Genomic DNA, 18,758 nt, shown 5'->3' on the forward strand with positions numbered 1-18,758 from the left:
AAGATTTATAAAACCTCCAAAATAAGCCCATTTATAAAATATCATCTGATTATGGAAGAAATCTATTAATACTCCAATTAATCTCTTCAAACTCTGCATTTTGCACGGTACTTTCTTTGTCCTTCTTTCTTGCAAGGACATGAGAACTACTCATGCCAACTCTGTTAACCAGTGGCATATAGTAAAGCTATACTAGGGATATTGCAGGGATTTCAGAAAAAGAACAATGGAGAAAGTAAAGTCAAGGCAATTCCATGGTTTTTCTTTCTCTTAGGACTATTTTCTTCTTTCCTGAGTAACTAAGTCATCTCTCTATGACTCGTAATTCTGGCTTGCATGTGGTTTTTGGCTTGGGTCTGTAGCAGGTCATCAGTAATCTATTTCCTTGTCTTTCTACACCTACAGTGGCTACTCATTTCCCAGAATCCTCTACAATGACTGGTCCTCACCACTGGAATCTGAAGTTAGTAACAGCTTTAAGCCAAGGCTCTTAAGAAGTATAAGTCCCCCATGTACATTCCCTTTCTCTCTGGGGGATGGCAGAGCCACAAAGTTGCTAGGGAATGATAAAACCATAAGAGGAAAGATCCTGAGTCCCCAAACCATCATTTGAGGAAAGCTATCTAGTGACTACATGTTTCTAACATGGACTGTTATATGAGTGGAGCTTTTCTTGTGTTTGAGGCATTAAAATTTTTCTCACTTATTGCATCCTGTCCATAGTGAACTAACAACCACGATCCTGATCCTTATAACAGTTTATCTTTCTGCCACCTGCCACTAATTTCTCCAGCCTATCTATTTTCCACTCCCACCGAACTAATCATCCAGCTCATGGTTTTGATTAAGGCTTCATAGGTGATAGTTTTCTGACCAGCTGATGCATCAGCTACTGCTTCTTGTTCACACTTGGTCCACTCAACCCTACTTATTGTGGGCAGCTCACATGCTGCTGGGGCTCACATGTGGGAGGTGATATAAGGGCCATGGGGTAGGAGAATGGCTCCTGGGTGGGGTGCAGCAAGAATAGTGAAAAACACTGCACATTCATCCTTGTTATGAGCTTTCAGCAAAAATTAGTCTTTCACAGCTCTGAGTGTAAAAAATATAGTAAGCGCTATCAATGAAAGGCCCCTTCAACATTTTTAAGCGGGATTCTGAGCTAAACTTTCATGCACTCAACTTATAAATGGAACATTACTGCTGTCCTCCTCAACTCTTTTCCTTCCTAATAACGACTCCTCCAAATGAAGAGTCTTTTGTTTATTCATTTATTTACCAAATAAATATGATTTTTGTAGGACTGTCCTATAGGAATTCTTAGCAAGGAGGAGGGCCTTAAGGGCCACATGCTGGAAGTATAAAGATGAGTTACACAAACTAGGATTTATGTTCATAATTCTTTGCATAAGACAGGAAACTACAGGGATGTACACTCTAAGATTTGTGCAAAATACTGTCAAACCACATGGGGAGAGGGCACTAATCCACAGCTATACTTGATCAGAACCAGCCATGAGGATGAGCTATTTCAGTTCACTTGACCTTACAACTGAGAGGATGGTGGGATACAGGGATACAGGATAATATGTGTGTCCTTAAGCAGAGGGGGGAGTCAGACATATTAGATCTTCGGTGATAACAAGAATATCAAGGTGTTTTTATTTTTTTAATAATAAATGGCACCACCCAAGAGATTATTTTTCAGATGTATAACCATTTTTCTCCATAAATAGTTTCTTCTATTAGAATCAATGAATTCCTGATAGAATTGGCAAATTGATTTTTTTTTTTTTGTCTTTTTTGCCATTTCTTGGGCCGCTCCTGCGTCATATAGAGGCTCCCGGGCTAGGGGTTGAATCGGAGCTATAGCTGCCAGCCTACGCCAGAGCCACAGCAACGTGGGATCTGAGCCGTGTCTGCAACCCACACCACAGCTCACGGCAACGCCGGATCCTTAACCCACTGAGCAAGGCCAGGGATCGTACCCGCAACACCATGGTCCCTAGTCGAATTCGTTAACCACTGAGCCATGACAGGAACTCCCGCAAGTTGATTTTTTTATTTATTCTTAAAATAAACTCAATTGGAAGACATCTTCAGTTGATTCACCTCTATTAAAATATAAGGAATGTGACAAGTCTTTCCCTAGTATGAATAGGTTGGAACTCACAGATTAAGAAACCTAAACTCTTATCCCTGTGATTCTTTATGTAACCACATACCATGCTGGCCCGGGCATTATTGAAAGGATTTTGACTTGTTACTTACAGCAGTCACTGTGAGGGCTCTCTGTGCCGCTTCTGTATTTCATATATCAACAATTAATTGAGAATAGATCTATTACATAGATTCCTGTATAGGTAAAACCACCTATCTTGATATAGAATAATAAGCTGTCATAACTGCTTTTACCTAGAGGATGAGAGGAGATAGATAGATAGATAGATAGATAGATAGATAGATAGTCATACAGTGGCATCTTTTTGTTCCAGCTTGCCTACAGTACACTTGTTGGAAAAATTTAGGAATATTGGAACAGCTTGAGTAGCCATAATCACTTGTAGTTTGGACTTCTAAATAAAGTGTCTCTGTGCTTATTAAGACTATTCTGACCACAGCTATCCCAGAAATAGAGCTGAGAAATTTATCTACACAGCAGTAGAGACAAATTAAAGCAAGTTCTTTTTCATGCTGATCATAAATGACTGTGCTTGCTGACAACTCAACAGAACATTACGAAAGGGATTATTTTGTGACACAGCTCAAAAGTTTTTCAATATGTAACTTTTCAATGGAATGAGGACACTTTTAGATGATCTGTTACAAGTATGACATGATTCTTTCAAAATATATTTAGCTGTTTTTGTTTGTTTCTAATGGGCAGGTGTTTTGTTTTGTTTTCAGATACATATCAAGTCAAATCTTTTGTGTGTTTATCCATGGCATCTTCCCATTGATTTGGTACTCTAGTACTTGAACTATTTCTCCAATATTATCATATTTAAACAAAGAATGGAGTTTTAAAAAATCTGAAGCCCACAGGGGGAAAAAAATGATACTTAGGTATAAGGAACAAGACAAAGGAGCCATGAGATGCAATGTGACCTATTGTAAACTCATACTATGTTAAGTCCTCTTTTTAATTATCTGTGTTTTGTTTAATCTCTGTAGTAATAATGACAGCAATAGAAAAATGGGAAAATAAAGAAGAAAATTAGAATAGTGTATCATTTGAGAGCTCTATTTCCGAGAACCAATAACTGCTAAAACCATAATCATGAGTTTGGACATTTTGAAACTCCCCATTGAGTGTCAGACTACTCCTTGGTAAAATATGAAAAATATGTTTTGTGAGAGGCATAGACAAGTTAGTCCCCCATGTTACAGAAGCAATAGGACATGAGGGTGGTCAGCACATATTAGCCATCTTCTTAATATGAATGAGTAATGCTATTGTCCTTTTCCTTACCATGGCCTACAACCCAGCTCTCCAAGATAATGAGGTTTTCTCCTTTCCCATCCTTTGTTCTCTGCTTGTTTGCCTTACATATCTTGATCACATCTTGTATCTGTGCCCTTTTGGTAAAGCATTGTAAAAGCTAGTGATGCTCCCTTGTAAAATAATTTTTTTCAGTTCTTTTTAAAATTGTGGTAATTTGACTACAGGAGACATCAAGGAAAATATAATACCATATGATTTTGTTGTGGCACAAACAAATATAACACATTTACCATGCTCTAGGGTTTGGTCCTCTAGTGCTGGCAAATTATGTTCTGATACAAAATCATTTTATGTAATAGATGTCATATAACACGATTGCCCCACACAAAAGATATCATTCTTATCCTCCACTATCAGCATTGTAAAAACATACTCTGTATTTTCTCAGTCAATATTTATATTCTTCTAGTAAATCATTTCCAAATTTTTATAGTCCAGCCTCAATGTTTTTATGACCTGTTCATCATCACGCACGTGCATTAATACATATGTATGCATTACTCTAATACATTAATGCACAAATACACATCCTTTTTAAAAAATAATCCGTTCAAAGCCATACTTACCAAACTTTAGGGGAGTTCTTATAACTAAGCAAAGTCTCTGGATTAAAAAAAAAATTAAATAAGTGAAGAAGCCATCTATACATAAAACTGCATGGGTTGTATCATCTATCCTAGCAACAAAGATCTTAGCTAGAGCTAAGGAGACAATAAATAGAAATGCAAATTTTAAAAAGGAGAAGGGCAGAAAGAAAAAGCATGAGGAGGAGAGGCAGGCTGGGATTGAAAGGGGCTGTCGCTTAAATGGGAAGCTGCAGCAGGTCACATCGCCTACTCATCTGTGTGTGTGCTTCGTGATTCTCATTCGGTTTGGCAAGATTCTCAAACAAAGTCCAGTGTCCTAAAAATATTTGGAACTATTACAAAGCATAAATTATAAATGTGTCAGGAAAATGGAAAAAGGTATCTTGGGCCTACTTAAAGCACAAAATGATCTCAACCATTATTCAACAATGATATGAACATCTTTTATTTCATTTCTCCTTAACAGTTCCTTCTGTTTGCTATCATTTCCTGCTCAGCACCATGTCAATAATTACTAAATTAGCGGGACGCCTGTACAATTTCAGCTCAAGTGTTATTACTGACAAGTCAAACAATGGGGCTGATCGAAAAGATGGGACTCCATCTCCTTATTTAAATGGACTGTGTTCAGAAGGAAAGATTGAAGCCCCCTTTTTCTTCAAAAGAGGGAGGGAGGGAATGGTTTACATCTTGTGCAGCTCAAGGACACAGAGTCAGAGGAAATGCCTTTTTAATGTAAACCTCTTTTCATTTCCAGGGGACAAAAATGAAGGTTATTGAAAAGAATCATGCTTGGTGGAAGAAGTAATTACATTTTTTTTTTTCAAATCTCAGAGGAATAATGCTTTTATATTTCCTAAGATGACCCAATTTGCACTCCGATATGCTCTCTTAAATGTAAGTGTGTGGATGTCCTCGCTTTGCATTGTTTTTTACCAGTAAAGATGCCCATGCCTCACCTCAGATTAATTTTGAGGCCTGGTCTCCCAAAGTGCAAAAGCAACTGCACCAGAGTTGCCGCTCATTACAATGGTGGGTTCAAAATAAAGACTCCTTTGGCCAATTGTCCCCTCCCCCACCCAACCCTCCAAAGTCAGAGAGTCAAGTACCTTCAGATATAAATCATCTTTTCAAATTGTACAAGTCAGCCCCCCTCACTCCCTTCAAGCAGGGAAGAGAGAAGCCTGACACATTATTGCTCAGAAGAAGAACTTAGGGATCTGGGTCCTGCAGTTGTTGGATGGCTGAAAGGACAACTGAAAGGAAGGCTTCCTTATTCCCAGTTCATTTTTCTCCAGCCCTATGTACATATGTGTGTATATCAAGAACTCTGCCACCTATACCTGGACTGGCAGGATCCAGAATTTCAGGAATGTCTTTGCTCTACAATAAGAATTAGAGTTTCTTAAAATCGATTCAATATTTGTTTAAAAAAAGGTGTGTACCTAATCATTCACTCCTAACAAAGCACTTATACACACTTAAACATTCTTTTATTATTTCAATTAAAATACTTCAAGCACCTTCTAGAAATTGATTTGATACAGATATGACCTCACGAGGCATAATACAAAGCTTATTTTTGAAATGTCAAAGTTTCTAGGGCCTTGGGCTTCAAGTGAGGTAAACGTTTATTTAGGAAACATATACTGCCTGTTCTAGGTAATTCACTGACAAACTCTTGATTTCTGAAGATGTCATTGTTCGTGATGTCATTTAACAGGTTGAAAGGCTTTGATCTTTACTTTTTCAGCATCCAGAAAAAAATAAACGGTCACCTCACTAATGTTTATCGAATTTCTTTCTTAAAGAAAGTTTTAGTTGTTTCCTTTTTTCCTCTCTGTCATTTTCTCGTATCAGCTGGAAAGATAAGGATGTAGTTAATTGGGGGTGGTTTTTTGAGGGCTGACTAGGAGCTGGGGTTTCTATCACCTGCAGTAACTCAAAGGGATTAACACAAGCACTAAGATAAATCACACATTCAACAAATGTGTGAGGTGGGAGACTCAGAAAGAGAAATAGCTTTTGTATCACCAGGATGAACGGCTAACACTTTAACACAAAGCTGGTGTTTAGTGGTTAATGAATGTATTTATTGCCCTTAAGAAACTTGTAATATTTGTTTACTTTATGCTCAAGAACTCAGTTGTGGATTTGGGTAATTTTAATGATGAGTTTTAAGGTATTGCTACTTTCCCAATGTTTATTGCAATCTCAGAGTCTGGCTACTGATTGAAAGGATCATAAGGAAAGAAGAGAAAAAAAATGAAAAGCTAAGGTTATGATTGTAATATTTTTAACATTTGACTTTAAAGATTTTACCTAATTTTGTGGACTGTTTGCCCATGCAGTTGACTGCTTTCCACCTCCCCACCCCCAACTCAATTGACTGAATTCTCTGATTGTTTTCACCAGCACTGACCCTCATAATTCTTCATTATATTTTCCCTTGTGCAGGATATGTGAAAACATTTTTTGAACTGTCAGCGAACAGTTAGTTGTTGAGTTAGTTGTTTTATCCTTCTGAGAGTTGATTCTTTATTTTTTCAATATTAATAGCTTTTGAAAGACATTTTTGAATTTTAAGGCACTACCTAAAACTTTGGATATATTTATAGATGGTCTCTCCATAGGAATATCATAAGTAGATGAGTATACTAGATATTGCATTTGTACCATGAGGGATTGGTGTTATTGTGAAAACGTGAGTCAGCAGACTCTTCAAAACAACGATTTTTAGGAAGTAAAAATGAAGATGTATCAGGGACACTTAAGGAGAGGTGTTTTTCTTGGGATGACTTAATGCCATCCCTTCCAGTGCGGTTCCTCCTTGTTCAGATTGTAACAGACCCCATTACCTTCGGTCATAGTTTGCCAAAGGACCTTTTCAAATCATAGCTATTAAAGAATAATTTAATTAGATATCATTAATTTGAGATTTTCTATAAGGTTACATGTCTAAAATGAAGCATGAGCTTACCTCGTAAGGTGATACCTGTCCCAGGATGATCTTATGAAAAAGACTTTATTTCACACATTGTGGTCATATTGCCCAGGTTTGCTGTCTCTCTCTGCCATATCCTATCTGGATGACTTTGATCGAGCTACTTAACATTTTTTCCTTCTTTAAAATAAGGATAATAACTCAGTAGTAATATTCACCTCATGGGGTGATTGTAAGAGTTGAATGAATTCATAAACATAAAGAGCTTAGAAGCATGCCGAGCACACAGTACATACATACTAAAAGTTAGCAATTTTCATTGTTACCATTATCACTATTATTATCACCATGCAGAATGATTTGAGGACTGTCTTTTCATATCATGTTCTCAAATCTATGAGCATACTCTTTCTAAATCAAGATGAGTTGGACTTTATCAGTTACAGTCTCCACTGTATTAATAACCTCTATTACAGAACCTACCGAAAATGATCCATTGACGTGTATTAGCACAACCAGTTTACTTCCAATCCCCTCATTCAGCACATTTTACTAAGTGTGAGCAAGCCAATATATAGAAATGAGGATCATCAAATATTGAGTTTATACTATAGAGAAGTGATAATTTAAAATTATACACACATACATGTATGTGTATAAATATATACTGTACATACATATATGTAATTTTGATAGAGGGATTGATTATAAATTTTTGAGAATCTTGAAGTCTTTCCTTGAAAAGGAAAAAAATGAGACGTTTTGTTTGTTAATTTATTGAGCATGTTTGTCAAGCACCTAGGCGATTCCAGTAATGATCCAAGCCGTGTTGGATGATAATATGTTCTGGATGACAGTTAACACTCCATAATCCTAGTGGGACTACAGAGCATGCTAATGGTTGCCAGGTGTACTCATGAGGGCACAGTGCCCACAATCAAAGCACTGCTTTATAGTCTTTTTAAACCTAATTTTAAAATGTCTATTGAAGCAGCACTGACATGCAGTTAAATCACATATTTTGGAAAGACTTAGAAGTCAAGACATTTCACATTTCCTTTGGTCATAGCAGTGCCAGAGGACCCTTCCATATAGCAGCTACTATTAAAACGTAGTTTAAATACATATTAATTCTCTGAAGGCTCCTAGCAGTCCATGTGTCTAAAACAAAGCATCCCTGGTCTATTCCTGATCCGATTCCTTACGTGCAGTCCCTTTCACCACTTACCTTGTTGCTCCATAGGGGTAATTGCCACATCTCTAGATTATTTTTTGACATGTTATATTTAATCCTTGTGTGTTGATTCCCTGTTATCTTTTCCCTTCAATTTTAGAGAAACTCCTGACTCCCTAATTTGTAATTTCCACCTTTTCCTTGTCATCCTCCCTCACTGCCCAGACTTTATAATCTTATTTCCACTTTAACCTTGCCAGGGTTATTGAGGTTTAAAGTCCCTTGTGTAATTCTACAATGAAATCTGCTATGGTTTTTAAAGATTGACAATAATTTTTTTTTAATCAACACATATTATTTAAGGTGATTCCTAGTACCTAGCGATTTAATATTTTTGTATTTATATTTCTTGGAGATTCCATTTGTATTTTTCTGCCTTTACAGCAAAATGTCTTATTTTAGTATGTTAAGCATACTACAACCCCATTTCCTTCCTCCAGCCCCCACCCAGAGATCAGCCTTTTTCCTGGAGACATCCACCCTTTGGCTTTGACCTGGGTTGGAAACTCAGATCATATTAGTACTTCCTTCCATCCTTCTCCTGCAGATCTTTTGTACCTTGATATACAGATCTGGTTCAGACATCATTTACTCCTTATTTTACTGGGGCATATATTTAATTGAGTTCTAAAGATTGAGTCAATGGAAATGAATTATAAGTATTTTTATACCTAAAAAACTTCATCATAGGATGATTCATAATAGCCAAGACATGGAAACAGCCTAAATGTCCATCGACAGATGAATGGATTAAGAAGAGGTGGTACATATACACAATGGGATACTACTCAGCCATAAAAAATAAATGCCATTTGCAGCAACATGGATCAAACTAGAGATTCTCATACTAAATGAAGTAAGCCAGAAAGAAAAAGACAAATACTATATGATATCATTTATATGTGGAATCTAAAATATGGCAAGGGAGTTCCCATTGTGGCTCAGCACATTGCTTCCTTCACTGAAAATGTTTTGAATAAAAGGTGAGCTGAGTCCTTAGTGACATAGTGAAAAGTATGAATTACACAATTATTTCATTTGTAAGTATTCTCATTGGGAGTTCCCATTGTGGCTCAGCAGAAACGAATCTGTCTAGTATCCATAAGGATGGGGGTTCAATCTTTGGCCTCACTCAGTGGGTTAAGGATTCAGCGTTGCTGTGGCTGTGGTGTGGGACAGCAGCTGTAGCTCTGATTTGACCCCTAGGCTGGGAACTTCCATAGGTCGCACTGAGGAAACTAGTCATATTGCTTGTATGATGGTTTATGTAGAGAAAAATGTTGTGTTGCAAAATTTGAACTCTAGAATGAATTCTCAGCATTTCTGTAAGAGAAGTAATCGGTTTGGTCTCAAATTTTTAAAGATGTTAAGTGAAGAACTAAGCTTGTTTTTCATTAGTATTGTATCTTTAGTATTGGAATTTAATCATGATACTCCCATGCAAATGGAAGGGAGTCCCATTAAAGGGCGATATTAAAGGGCGAATACAGTTAGAAGATAGGAAGAACAGAGTTCTACAGATTGTCTTACATCTTTCATGATTAGCAATGATTTTAATGAAGATATGATGGCCTTCCTTTTGCACATCCAACCAAGGTTGTAACAGAACAACTTACAAATTGATGGAAAGATTTAATTTTTAAAATTGTCATTAAAATAGATTGATATGTAGGAAATTCATGGATCTAAAGTTTACCTTTTATATCAAAATATAATTTAAATTTATCTGAGATATTCCAGGGTAAGTTTTTGAAACTTGCTAATGGCAAAGAGTTAAACATGGCTTTTGAAAATGCAGCATTATTTGCTTCATTTTAAATAAAAGGAGTAACATTAATATTTTGAGCTTGTTGACATTGCTTTAAAATCTTTTTCCATACCCACCAACCTACTGTATGAGTACTGAGTATTGCTAATACTCCTGGAAATCTTATTAAAATAAAACTTAAAACAATTTAGATATAATTATCCTCTATATGTAGGGCTTCTATCAATGCAACCTAGATTAGATGAGTCAATTAGAAAGAATCAAGATTATTTTTCATATCAATTATTTTAGGTATTGACAGCCTTGGGTTCAAAAATACTTACAGGCATTATACATGAGTGTTTTCAATTTTCTTTATTTCAGACTATAGAGCAACCAAAAGTTATGATTATAATAAATATTTGTAATATATATTGTCCATACTTAGACCTTAAGTGACCAAAGTGTGTAATTTTTGAAATTTATTTTCCCTTATTATTTCTTTCTAATTATATTAGCTAAAATTTATTTTTATATTTTTTAAATTTTATAGTGAATATTGAGCTTATATTTCATAGGTTTTCTTTCATTTATTTTAAATATGTTTTACAAAAAATATTAATTTTGAATAAATTGGGGAGTAAAATTAGTTCTTTATTATAAACAATTTAAGAAACACTGTCTGGCCATGGGAATCATGTAAGATCCTCAAGCCTGAAAGCCACTTGATTAGATATATACATTATAGCAGTGGACAGTATAGCAGAGGACAGTTTGATGGAAGGGCTAAGTAGCCAAAAAATCATGCAGTAGAAACTAATAAGCTAATATTAAAGGCCAGCTAGTCTACCTACTACTAGGGAATAATATTATGATGAAGGGAGAGGAACATAAAATTTTGAAGGCAGGGAAGTTTCCAAAGCAATGAGTTATATTTTATCATAAGTTTTTGGAATTTTCCAATTAGATGACCTGTGGCTACAGTCATGATCAAAGGATGATTAGATTGATGAAGACAGAAAAAAAAATTAGCCATTCAATATTCACTCAAAAAAGACTTAAGTACTCTTGGAATACCAGACACTGTTCTAGGCACCATCAGGGCATCAGTGAACCAGAAGTCAAAGTCCTTGCCCTTACTGAGTTTACATTCTAGATGGGAACAGATAGATAATAAAAAGTAATTAAATGAATTGCTAAATATATACTCTATCAGAAGATAAGTACAAAGTAAAAAAAAACAAACAAACATAGTAAGAGAGATGGTGGTGTTGAGGGAGGGAATGGTGTGATTATTAGCATTTTTATAGGGTAGTCAGGAAAGCCCTCACTGATATTTCTCTTCACATCTGGGCAAAAATGTGAAGGAAAGAGCCGTCCAACTATTTGAGGGAAGAATGTAAAACACTTGAGGCAGAAGGAAGCTTGACGTTTTTAAGGAATATAGGGAACCTAGTTTCAAGGCATTGAGCAAGAGTGAGAAGTGGGGTGACATGGTAGGAGATAGGGTCAGAGAAGAGGCAGAGCTCAGGCCGCATAGGACCCTGGACAACACAAGGATTTTGGCTTGTGTGTGTGTGTGTGTGTGTGGGGGGGGGGGGGGGGGATAAGGGAGACATTCAGAAGGCATCAAGAAGATAAGTGACATGAATTAGGTGATGATGTTTTAAAAAGATCATCATGATTCTGTACTACCAATAAACTGTGGGCAGGATTGAAAGAATGAAGATCAGTTTTGAAATCATTGCTAGATCTAAGTAAGAGATGGGGATATCAGTAGAGATGATATGAAGTGGTTGTATTTTACATATTTTCTGAAACTAGAGATGTATGATGAGCATGGAGGGAAAAGTACATATTTGAAACACAAACTTTGGAATTAAGAGAACAGATGATGTTTGAAGACTGAATATTAAGAAGAGAAAAATATGAAGAGTGGTTTTGGGGAGCATGCCAACATTTAGATATCAGGGAGAAGAAAAAGATTTGGGAAAGGAAATAGAGGGAGCAGCCAGCAACTGGAGGACAGCCAAATGAGGTGGAAGCAGTGAACCACTGTGACAAGTGCTGCTGTTGGGACAAGTGAAGTGAGACATTTAAATGGTCCAATAAAGTTGTTAGCACAGAGATTATTGCTCACCTTGATAGCTGATGTTTCCCTAGAGTCCTGGAGAAGAAAGCCTAAGTGAAATGGAAAGAAAACAGAAGTCTAGGACATGAACATAGTGATAGAATCTGGTACTTCAAAGAGTTTTGCTCTAAAGCAGAGTTGGTAATTTATGACCTGCCACTTGTTTTTATAAATAAAGTTTTATCAGAAGACAACTACAGTCATTCATTTATTATTGTCTATAACTTCTTTCATTCTATGACTGAAGACTTAAGCAGTTTCAAAGAAGATCATCTGGCCAGCAAAGTCTAGAATATTTGCAATTTTCCCTCTGCAGAAAAAGTTCCTAACCTCTGCTGGAAAAAGTAAAAAGGAATGGAGAAGAATCTTGGGGTAGGTGTATGTGAAAACAAGAAAGACTTTGTTAAGATGGAAGACATTACAGAAAATTTGAATACTACTGGAAATTTTCTGGGAAAAGTGAATAATGAATACTGTTGGAAAGTGAGAGGACAGTCACTAGACCCCAGACTTTCAGAGCTGGCCTTGAAAAGGAATAGGAACCAGAGGAAATTGGAGGGTTGATTCACCCATGAAAGGGAGGAACACAGACAAAACATGTGTACAATGATGTGAGTTAAGTGGTGAGTGTAAGTAGTTAGGTTATGAAAGTTCTGACCTTTCCATACTCTCAATGATGTAGGAAAGAAGACCACTGGTTGAGAGTAAAGGGGAGGTGTTGGAGGCTTGTGGAAATAGGGAACAGATAAAATAATCATGAAGCAAGCAGAGAGATCACTGAATTGGGGAAATGTAGTAGATGGGCAGCACCAAGTGCCCATCAGAGATCATGAGAATCAAATGCAACTGCTCATCATGGTTTGTGCATCCTCTAGCCATCTGAGCATGGAACAGCTAAGTGTGGGCTCTGGAGTTATCTCAGGGTTGTATTTAGTGTGGTTTGAATTGGGTTTTTGTTTTTGTTTGTTTGTTTGTTTTCCTGATGCACATAATAAAGGGAAAAGCAGTATAGAATTAAGGGTACAAAAGGAAGTTATTGTGTTAGACCAATAATCTTTAATCTTAAAGATGCATGAGAATCACCTGGAGAGATTGTTAAAACACAGTTTCCTGGGCTCAATCTATGGACATTCTGAATCAATAGATGGTGGTAGGACCCATGGATTTTCATTTCTACTAAGCTCACAGATGATATCAATAATGCCAGTCAGAAGACCACCCTTTAAGAACCACTGTGTTGGTCTATACTGTCTGATCTATATAAATAAGAAAGTGAGTAATGAGGTTGAATGGACAGCAGAAGTTTTCAGGTTTAACGTATTGTGGGGACATTCGGGTTATTAAAAGAAGTGAGAAGGAAGGATCAGAGACATTACATGGAGATGATGAAGATGGTATAAGCTAGTCCTAATAACCAAGTCTAGGGTATAATTTTATAAGTGGAAGACTGGGATATAGAATGCAATGATTCTTGGAGGTAAGCTGCTCAAGGAACTGATAGGCCAAGGAATATTGACATTAACATGATATATAGATATTGACATTACCATGAATTTTGATAAAAATAGTTTAAAAAAATGACAGTGAACTAGGTAATCACTAACTGTATACCCATGGCCCTTACAGTCAAAAGGCAACAGGAACAGAAGTGAAAATACCCAACATTTGAAAGGGACAGTGGAATGGGGGGAAAAAATGTTCTTAAATAGCAAGCAGAATTTTAGTCAGAGTAGGAATATGGGAAGGAAACATTCCTATATTTTAGATCAAGGTTGTTTTATTAATAAGTCATATATTCCAAAAAACTCAGAGGAAGAGTCTGGAATGTTAGGGAGAGGTGAATCACATTGGAAAAATCCATTTCTACAGGATTTTGAGTATGGTATTGATGAGTGATTTTAACTTTGTAATGAAAAACAGAGCATAGGTAGAAGGTATAACAGGATTCCTTCTAATGGGTGTCTAAGATAAAGTATCCCTTTTGGGGAAGTAGAAGTGGGAATCTATCCAATGCCATCAGGGTTATGGAGTACTTCCAATTTTTCTCATTTCTTTTTTTTTTTTTTTAATCTTTCTCATTTCTAATACATTAGTGTTACCACTTTTCAAAGTCCACTACTCCTTACTCTTAGCATCAGGCACTGTTCTAGATGCAGGAAATACAGACTTAAATCAGAAGAACTTGTTAACTTCTCACAGGACTTATATAAAGTAATAGAGAATGAAAAAATAATAAGCTAACAAGTATATATGTTCATAAATAAGGTTAAAAGAGTGATAAATCCTTTGGTGACAATTATACAGAATTAATTGAAATAGAGTTGGGGGATATTTTTCATAGAGTAGTTAAGAAAGTTTTCCTGGGGGGTTGATATTTAACCTGAAACTGACCTATAAGACAAAAGAAAGGGATGGGGAGAAGGTGGTGGATCAACCCTGAGAGAGGAAATATTCAATGCACAGGCTATGAGTGGGAACAATCTTGTTTGTTGCAAACCAGAGAGAGGGCCTATGAGTTAGAGTGTAGCACACTGAGGGAGCAGAATATATGAAGTTAGCGAGGGCATGGACAAATTACTCTGGGTTTATTAGAGTTTGGAATGTGTTCTGAGTATGATGAAAAGAAAGTAGAGGATTATCAGTGGAAGAGTAACACAAACACTTTTATTTTAAAATGAAGTTTCTGGGTGCTATGAAGAACCGTAGGGACAGAAGACAAAATAAAGGTGGGTTTTGTCTCCACATGTATTGAAATTCAAGCAGATTGAGATGGCAATAGATATTTCAAATGTGGGGATCAGCCATGCTAAAACCAGTTTGGAGCATGATGTCCCAACAGCTATGAGTCAGTTTGTCCATTTCACATCTAGATCATAAGACCATGACTCACCAATACTGCAATTTCTTTTCTCTAGAATATATTCCTTCTGTAATTGGATTTTATATCTGTCTAGCCTGTTTCTGATCAGAGCATGTTTCATTGCTGCTTTAGGGATAGTATTTCTGTTGGCTGAGAACAGAGTCATTGCTAGTTAAGGTATTTTATTTTTGTTGCTGACTTTTACATCTATTACATGGTTTTAGCAATTCGTAATATTCAAAATAGAAAGAAAAATCATAGCCAATTTTTTTGGTAAGTCAATAACTTAAACTGTTTGTTGCCTCTAAGTCCAATAATCTAAAAAATGTAAGATGGGATGCACTTTTTCTGTTGGAAATGCAAATGTTTAAGTAAGTTTCCAGCAATACACTCTGAACAATGGATGCTGAGAACACAGGGGGTTCCCGCAGCAGAATGAACAAAGACCAACCTTCAATTCATATGCACTGTTTTCATGTTTTAGTTTACTTCTGATTTAAATGTCAAATAAGACAAAAAATAAAGTTGTGAACAATGACTTCAGTTATTTTAAAGAATGTAAAACTAGAAAGAGTCCCAAGTACTTTTGGGGTCAGAAAATGTTGATGGTTATTCACCTCTTTTATTTACTAATTGTATTTTCTTGAGAAATTTATTTATCCTTTCTGTGTCCTGGCATTATCTTACATAAAATACAGAAAATAAAATTTTCCTTAAAATGCTACCAAATATTAAATATATTAATGAGAATAAATATGAAAGTGCTTTATTAACAGGGCTCTCTACAGGAATGAAATATAATTGTTATTCAAGTACTAGTATTTATGTCCTTAAAATTATTCTAAAGTTCATATTTTGGCTTTTGTCTCTAAGAAAGCATAAACCTTTTATTTAAGAAAGCATAGCTATCAGTAGTACTGAAATATGTTCGTTTGTTTATCCCTCTAAAGAGGATAGTATGATATAATAAATAGTACCGATAACAACATCATCAAAGCAAATAAAGAGTAACCTTTACAAGACTGATCCTTATCAAGTTCTTTAATGTTAGAAAATGTCTTAAAAAGAACAATTTTTACTATAAATCAGGGGAATGGAAAAGCCTATAAATTAAACTTTTTCACAGCCCTTTGGACTCATCAGAGGCATGTTGAGCAAATGCATTGCTAGATTATTTGAGGAAATATACCATGCTTTTGAAGTTGTTTCTTAAGTTATAAAAGAATAAGTGACGTTTTTCAGGTCTTTCATTATTTATGCTATGTATCAAACCCCATGAACTTACTATGATTTTTTAAAAAAATCAGACCAATAACTTTGATCTTAAAGGATATCTTTCCGATTTATCTCATCCATAGTCCATATTATCCATGGAGAAGCTAAGTCAGTTATTTATGGCATAAGAGCTCTTTGACTTGTTATTGGTTAAGAAAATGCTGTTATAACTTAAAATATTATTTTTTTTAGGAGGAACATGCCCTTTTCAGAGTTTAGTTGTATAACACAATTAGTATGGATGAACAGATACTATTTTTTTTCTTTCAGTTTGAGAATCAGGTGACCTGACACTGATATTTTTGAACAATTGTTTTTTCGCATCTAAATTTTATAGATTTTTGTCATAGGCCTCATTTAAGAATTCTAAAAAGGAAAACACAGGCTTTCTGAACATTCAATCAGAGGCTCTCTCTGATGGGTTTATTTTGGAGTAGGAAAAGTGGTAGCTCATTCATATTTGCCCAGCTTCAGTGCCCTATTTTATAGATTATTATTGGGGGCCTACCACGTATTGGGCACTATATATTTAAACAAAACAAAAAACAAAAAATACACCTTGGTGAACAAGTCATGAATCATCTTAGGGCAGTGCTTGGTGGTGGACATACACATATAGACATGCTTAATTTACTTTTTAAGAGCTCAGGCAAATGCCTCTGGTTGGGTTTCATTCTTGCACTGGTAATGTACAGGCAAAATTACAATAATAATATTAAAAAAATAAACTTCATTCAGTGGTAACTCTGGGTAAGTATCCAATATGTCATTTTTAATACCTAGGATAATTCTAAATGGGAAGGTGCTATTATCTAATTTTATGATTTTAATAACTTAGAGAGACTTATTCTTGTTCAGGTTATATTAATCGTAAGTTTATGAAACAGCATTTACACCCAGATGTCACTTCAATGGCTATTTATTTTCTCTGCTTATTCTTTAAATATCATATAATCTACCACTATGAAGTAAATTTTAATAATTAGGTAGTTTGGGTGGATTTTACATGCTGTAGAAATTAATATAAGACAATGAAGAAGAAAAATTTTTTCTATCATATTTTTAACTTAGTTTACCACCATAATATTATTTTTCATCTTGTTATGCAGAACTATCATACTATCCCTAATGTACAGAAAAATAAAGTAAGAGTCAACAAGATGGAGCACCCTGCCTAAAATAACGCAACTAGAAATTTGCAGATCTATGGATATAATTTGCTTTTTCACTCTTTTTGTTGAACTTCCAATGCTGGATCATGCTATCCTCTACTTGATTAATGTGGGAAATACACAATACAGCATGAATTTCCCTGTGTGATTCAGAGCTTGACTTGGCCAAAAGAGGACCTTGTTGAGCCTAGAAGGCAGAAGTAATGTAGAAGATTACTACAATCAGATATGGTGATAAAGAAAAAAGGGTACCTGTTGATGTGGATACCAGCTCTTCTTGCTCCCTTCCACTTCATATCAAGCTCATGTTGACTACTGGCTCTGTTCCCCATCAGCAACCCTGGGCCCTCAGATACATGACTGTATATCCACAGAGGCAGAAACTACACAGTGGCAACAGCTTGCCTATAACTCTTTTGTTAGCTCCTCCTGCATAGTTCCAGTTGGGTACTCAACATATGTGGCATCTCAGATTTCCCTTCAAGCTCCAATTTTCATCCATGCCACCACTTCAGGAAAATTGGTTAGTAACCTTCTGATCTCTGACTATCACATCCAGACATTCTTTTTCCTATTCTTCTCTCATTTTTATAAGGTCTAGTTCCTATAATCAATCCCTTACTCCTCTAATATTCACCATGGCTCTACTTCTCTGAGTAAACTCTAAGTAGTGTAGTTATTGTTCCTGGAAGTGATTCCAAAGGAACAGAACCTTAAAGGTGAGAATGATTCACTGATTTGACTAGATGAAAAAAAAATTAAGACTTTGATGGCACCTATAAATGGGATGGGGTTGCTCATGACATGCAGTAGATAAACATTATTTAGGTTGTTATTTGTAACCATCTGGAGTCAAGTGACCATTGAAGGTAAGGCTTTGGGCAAATAGCTGATAATAAATGACATTTTAGTGAAAATAAGAGTATAATGGCTTTGGGGCTTGTTTTTTACAAAGGATAACTTAGATGAATAATTATAAGTTCAAGGTTTTAAATTCCCAGCTTAAGATGTAAATAAGGAACCAAAAACATTTTTTTAGACTAATTTACAATAAACTTTTATCACCTGTAGCCACAAGGTTAGTTTTCTGAAAAGCAAACTCCAAAACTAATCCTGAAGGGGACTCAATAATAATGCAAACTGAATTCACAACTTCTTAGTGACTGTTTTTGTGAAGAAGGAGGAATCTAAGAATTAGAAAACCAATCATAAAACAATGAACTCGAAACTTACTTTAGGTGAAATGCCTAACAGATATATAAAGAATGTTCCATTCAATAGCAGCAGAGTGCACTTTCTTCTC

This window comes from Sus scrofa, chromosome 7 (genome assembly GCF_054392235.1).
Source record: "Sus scrofa isolate SSC_HxYL_T2T_F1_AM1 chromosome 7, Sscrofa_HxYL_maternal_Yorkshire_Landrace_v2.0, whole genome shotgun sequence".
Taxonomy (NCBI): Eukaryota; Metazoa; Chordata; class Mammalia; order Artiodactyla; family Suidae; genus Sus; species Sus scrofa.